Source organism: Macaca thibetana, chromosome 5, assembly GCF_024542745.1.
Source record: "Macaca thibetana thibetana isolate TM-01 chromosome 5, ASM2454274v1, whole genome shotgun sequence".
NCBI classification, from domain to species: domain Eukaryota; kingdom Metazoa; phylum Chordata; class Mammalia; order Primates; family Cercopithecidae; genus Macaca; species Macaca thibetana.
Window position 1 is genome coordinate 73407388 of NC_065582.1, and position 6390 is coordinate 73413777.

The 6390-nt window shown below is 33.8% G+C and overlaps 1 pseudogene; it reads right to left on the reverse strand.

Moving 5' to 3' along the window:
• Positions 1-644: 644 nt before the first annotated feature.
• LOC126954402 (ribosome production factor 2 homolog) lies at positions 645-1489 on the reverse strand (annotated as a pseudogene).
• Positions 1490-6390: the final 4901 nt, after the last annotated feature.

Sequence of the window (6390 nt, forward strand, 5' to 3'; positions counted from 1 at the left end):
AAAATCCAAGGAAGTGCAGGAAGGAGCCATGAAGGTATCTGAGAGAAAAGTATTCCACAAGAGGGAGCAGCAAGTACAAACGCTGTGAGTTAGGAACATGCTTGGCTTTTCTATGGTGCAGAGAAAATACAAAGTGGCCTGCATGGAGAGAACAAGGGTGAGAAAAGCAAAATATAAGATCAGACGGAAAAAGAGAAAGATTATATGGGGTCTAGGAAAAGTACTATAAATGTTTGCTTTTGTGGTTTGATTGCTCTTGGCATGTTGGCTAAGTTTTATTATTTTAAAAAATTCTCGGCCGGGCGCGGTGGCTCAAGCCTGTAATCCCAGCACTTTGGGAGGCCGAGACGGGCGGATCATGAGGTCAGGAGATCGAGACCATCCTGGCTAATACGGTGAAACCCCGTCTCTACTAAAAAATACAAAAAACTAGCCGGGTGAAGTGGCGGGTGCCTGTAGTCCCAGCTACTCGGGAGGCTGAGGCAGGAGAATGGCGTGAACCCGAGAGGAGGAGCTTGCAGTGAGCTGAGATCCGGCCACTGCACTCCAGCCTGGGTGACAGAGCAAGACTCCGTCTCAAAAAAAAAAAAAAAAAAAAAAAATTCTCTTTGATTTTTTTCTCATGGTCTTCTATTTTCTTCAGGTCACATCAAACCCCTCATTTTCCCAGTTTGTAGTTTGCTTAGGCTTTACTTCTGCATATGAATCCTTCCACAAATTATACCAAAAGTCACATGGGAGATAATTTTCTTCCTCTTTGGCTTGAAAGTTGTTGGCATTTGCATAGATAATTTATAAAGTTCATCTGATGCCAGGTGTGTCCTCCTCAGAACCAGATCCATTGAGGTTTCCATCTCTCCAATTCAATCTGTGGTATTCTGCAACAGATTTCTTCAACAGCAACTTATAACTTCGAAAATAAATCTTCCCTTGCTCTGTGGTGAAGTGTAAAACATACTCTAATCCAGCTGGGAGGATATTTGATACTCCTGGACTGCTGAAGAAATCAGTAAGAAGACTCTTTAGACTTAATAGAGTCTTCTTTTACATGAAAACCCTCACCAGCAAATATTATCATGGATTTTGTTTTCTCAGGGCATTTACTGTTCTTAATGTCTATTAATGAGACAAATTTCTCAATGCCTAATTCTATCATATCTAGCAAAAGATAGTCATACAGATGATCTATTATTAGATTATTTGTTCATTTCTTGTTATGGAAGCCATATGTGAATAAGGAACAGTCTGACTTCTTTGAAGAATTCCAGTGATATCTGATTCTAGAATGGTCTTGTAATATTTTTCTTTTTGTACAAAAAACCACATAGATTTTTCAGTGTATACACATTTAAAGTACTTGTGTCACTGTTGCAGTTGCATTCTCCTCTTTAATCAACATGGCATTTTAAATATTTTCACTGAATTTCAGTTCTCTCTTCTCAAGGAATTTCTTGGTTCTTATTATTTTGGGCTTTACAGCTTGATCCATGGCTACTGCAACCCACAACCCAAACCACGTAAAATACCAAGTGTTTTTTGTTGTTGTTTTTAATATTCAATGAGATTAAAAAAAAAAAACAAGAGAAGTGACATGATACCTCCTACCCATTGTACGTGTCAGTGTCATTCTAGATCTTGTATTGAGAGTAAACTGTGCATTTCTGGGAGGGAAAGTAAGAGTGGAAGCAGGGAGACCAATTATAAAGATATAACAATATTTCTAAATAAGATCAGATAGAGTCTTGGACAAGAGTATTAGAGGTTGATATGGTAAAAGCCCTAGTATGTCTTGAAGACAAGACAGAACGGAATTTTCATGTGAATTGCCCTCAGGGTCTGAGAGAAAGGAGAAAATCACAGATATCATCAAGGATTCTTACCAGATCAATGTGAAGAAAGGCGGAGACTACAGCTGGAGTAGTTTGGAGAGATGAGTGTACAACAATTTGGGGACATGTTAAATTGGAGATGTCTACTAGAAATTCTAAACTAGATGCCACAGAAACAGACATTCAAATTTAGATTCCAGGGAAGAGAGTAAGGCTGGGGATACAAATTTTGGAATTTTCAGTGACATTTAAAGTCATGACTCTTTATTAGATCATCAAGGAAGTGACAGGAAACTGAAGAGAAAAGAACCAAGAAGTCAATTTTCCACTGAGAGACATGGGGGTAGAACAGGAGCCAGACAAGTTAACCAAGAAAAAGCAAATTGCAAAGTAGGAAGGAATCCAAGATACCACGGTATTTCAGAATCCAAATCAAGGATGTGTTTTAAGGAGGAGGCAGTGATAACTGTAAAATGCTTTAGAGGACTCAGAAGAGAAATAAAAATTAAACATTGAATTTACCATTGAATTGTTGCTGTTGACAAAATATGTTGTGGTAGAGATGCTGAGACAAAATGTTTTATATTTTTCGTTAAGCACAATATATAAATTTGATAAATGTCTTTTTTACAATGGTTATTGTTTGGAACTTATGCTTTTGTTTTGACATATATAGATATTAATTATTTATTTATTCTTTGAGACCTACTATACATAAGATCCTCTCTTAGCTTGTGTAGAGAAATCAATCCATGAGATTGACAAAGTCCCTGAATTTATGGAGTTTACATTGTTTTGGATGTAATTAAACCAATATGTGCAAATATTAAGTATTTATGCATAAATTTAACTGCCATGGAAAGATAAAATATAATGAAGGGATATAGTATGAGTTGGGTAAGTGGCTGCTTTTGTATGTTTTTCAGAAAGGCTTTTCTGAAACTATTAAATTTGTGTTGAGTTATGCATTATAAGAAAGAAACAACCTTATAAAAAGCTGTTGTATGGAGAGAGAATTCCAGTAAGAGTAAAGAGTTGCAAAGCCTCTGAAATTAAAACCATCATAATAAAAATAGCCTGTATTTACTCTGCACTAACTGTGAGCCAGACATTAAATATTTTAAATGTATTATTTGATTTAATCCTTGCAAGAAGTCTACAAAGTAGATAACATTACTATCTTTAAAGATTATAAATATGTTGCTATAAAAATGCAGCTATGAAGCAATGAAACTCATATTCATAATTTGCATGCTTATAGACATTATGTTACTTCAAATATGTTTTGTTCAAGAAACATAAATAAACTATAGAGTTAAGAATCCAGGGCCCAGATTATATACAGGACTTAATGAATGATGTAAATTTGTTTTTTTATTATAATACTAAGTCAGACATCATTTTAGTGATTATAGCTATGGAATGATATGGCATACTCCTTTGCTTTTAAAGATCACTCCAACTGTTGTGTAGATAACAGAACGTAGAAAATCCAGTTCCTGAAATTACTGAATTAAATTTCTCCCATGGATGGGTAACAGTATACTCTCTGGGCAATGGTTTCTAAATGGGTGTATTTTCAATTTTATAATTATTAAAAGTACATTATTCAATTACATTTATTTCTGCTTGGATTCATATATGATACACCACAATGAACATATATCTTAAGATTGCGAAAAAATAAACCAATTATTAATTCCCATAAAATATTTTCTGCAGAAGTTATTTTGTAGAGATAGTCATATGATTTAAATTAAATTTCATAAAAATGCGCATGCTTAAGCAGAATATACACACTATGTAGTAGAAATTTAAGAAAAATTTGCTTCAAAGTTGTTTAACAAATATCAAATCTTTAGTATTCTGAGGGTTAGTCCTCAGGTCTAAGTTGTTATTTTCTGAAATTATCATGACATTCCTGATTCTTTGTCAGACATACAACAAACCTCATTCCAGTCTGTCAATCCAACTGTTCTTATTGTGAAGATACTATTTTTCTGTCAAAGATAATTTTTTAAAAACCCTTGTGTATTGCATAAACTTGAGATTAGAATAATTTCCTTTGAAAAGATATGATAGTGAATATGAACATAAGAGAATGCAATGTTTCTTTTTAAGCTGTTTAAATTTCAAAACTGCAAATTATAATGTAAATTAAAATAATTAGATATTTGAAATATTAACTGCAAAATATCTTGGATAAGAAGTAAATTAAATCTTCAAGTTATTATCAAAACATTAATATGCAAAAAACTGAATGCACATAACTATGATAACTTTCACTCTTTTATTTGAAGGAGGGAAATATCAGTATGGGTGGTGTATTTTTCTCCTGCATTGTAGAGATCTTTGATGCAAATTTAATCCAGACTAAACCTTCATAGTGCATAGTTGTTGTCCAAGGGAGGACCAGAACAACTATCAAAGCATAGCAATACTCTATCCCTGCCAAGAGGCTCAGTTTTTTTTTTTTTGGGGGGGGGGTCAGACTGAAACAACATATGGAACATCCTAGGATGTTTTTGAAAATAATACAGTCATTTGCCGGCAATTAATTAATAGAGACAAAAAGTCTGAGTGTCATACTAATAGAGACAGATCAGCCAAAAGTTTAATGGGGGCATCAGGAAATAAGCAGTCCAACAAAACCCAGCTAAAACCATCGTTATTTCTGAAGCTCAGGATGATTATGTACATGGCCCAGGTCGCACCCACTGTGGCGCTATCAGGTAGGGAATATTTAAGATTTAAATAACTGGAAAGTAGCAATATTCATTGATTGGAGGACTTAACGTTATTCATATACAAATTCAATCCCTATAAAGACTTTCTCTTTTCTTTTCTTTTTCTTTTTTTTTTTTGCAGAACTTAACAAGCTGACCCTTAAATTAATTTAGAAATGCAATGGATGGTGCCAGATTCAAAATAATCTTAAAAATGATTAACAAGTTGAAGGGCTCACAATTACCAATTTTGCAAGGAAACAGAGAAATCAACACTTATACATTGGTACTGGGATTATAAAATTGAGCAGCCGCTTTGGAAAATAGATAGCGGTTACTGATAAACTCAGAGTATGGCATCCATGAGCCAGCGTGCCAGTCCTAGGTATATGCCTGTGAGAAATAAAATATATATATACAGTGGCCCAAAAGTAGAATTAACCAAAATGCCCTTCAATTGAAGAATGGATAAGGAAAATGCAGTATAACCATATGACAAAATATTTTTGACATTAAAATAGATTGAAGTACTGATGTTACCACATGGTCCAATATTAAATAAAAAGCTCTATGTCAAAGAAGCCAAGTGTAAAACACCACATATTGTATTATTTTATTCACACAAAATATTCAGTATAGGCAAATCAATTAGTATAGTTAGATCAGTGGTTGCCTAAGACTAGGGGTAGGAAATGGAGAGTGACTGTTAGTGGCTATAGGATCTCTTTATGAGTGATGAAAATGTACTAAGATTATTGTGATGTTTGCATAACTCTGCAAATATGCTAAATGCTATTAAATTGTGCACTTGAAATTGGTAAATTATATTGTATATAAATTATTTCTCAATAAAACTTTAAAATTAAATTACAGTATGTATTAAACCATCCATTAACATCAGAGATAGTTATTATATCAACTTCTTACCCCGATAACTGATAAGAAAACACTATAAATATTTTTAATGTCTTATTTCATTTCTTGTCTCATACACTTTCATCTCTGACCTCCAAGTGTTTACCAACAGTATCCTCAAGTCTTTTTAACATTCACCAACCATTTGGTTTCAAAGCCAATGCCATATTTTGTATGTTTTTGTTACATCGATCCCTACTTCCAAGTATTGCATTTCTGTCCAGTTAGGTATTATTGTACCTAAATTTTACCTAAAAATTTAATGACTCGAAACAAAACATTTATTTTATTAACTCTCATTGATTTTCTGAATCCAGGATTCAAAAAATGTTCACTTTTGTGGTTCCGTCCTTGGGTGCTTATGTAGATTCAGCCAGACAATGGCTGAGGCTGGCATATTGCTGGGGTTTGGATGCTGGATGAGCAAGTGGTTAGCGCAGCGTCTCTTTTCTCCATGGAATGCTAATTTAGTGTTTCTAACAGCAGAGTGATACAATAGCCACTAGTATGTTTATGTGGCACGTGAAGCCTTTAAAACTTGAGTATCCCAGTATTTCAGCTGAAAAGACAAAAGCTGCATCGTTTTTCATGATCCGTAACTGAAAGTTGTAGAGCATGCCTTCTGATACATTATTTTGGTCACAAAATATATTAAAACCCATCAAATTTAAGGCGATGAGGATTATACAATATCTCATGATGAAGAGTAACAGGATACTAGAAATAGAAACATATTAGAGGAGAGATAATGTTGCAGTCATCTTGGGAAAATGCAATCTGCCAAAGTATTATATTGAAAATTAAAGAATGCGTGTTCAAAGATATGCTAAATGTTGGCAAGAATAGTGTTATTTTGTGAAGTAATTCAAAGCACACAAATTGTTGAATGTGAGAAAGATAATTTGAAATATAGCATTATA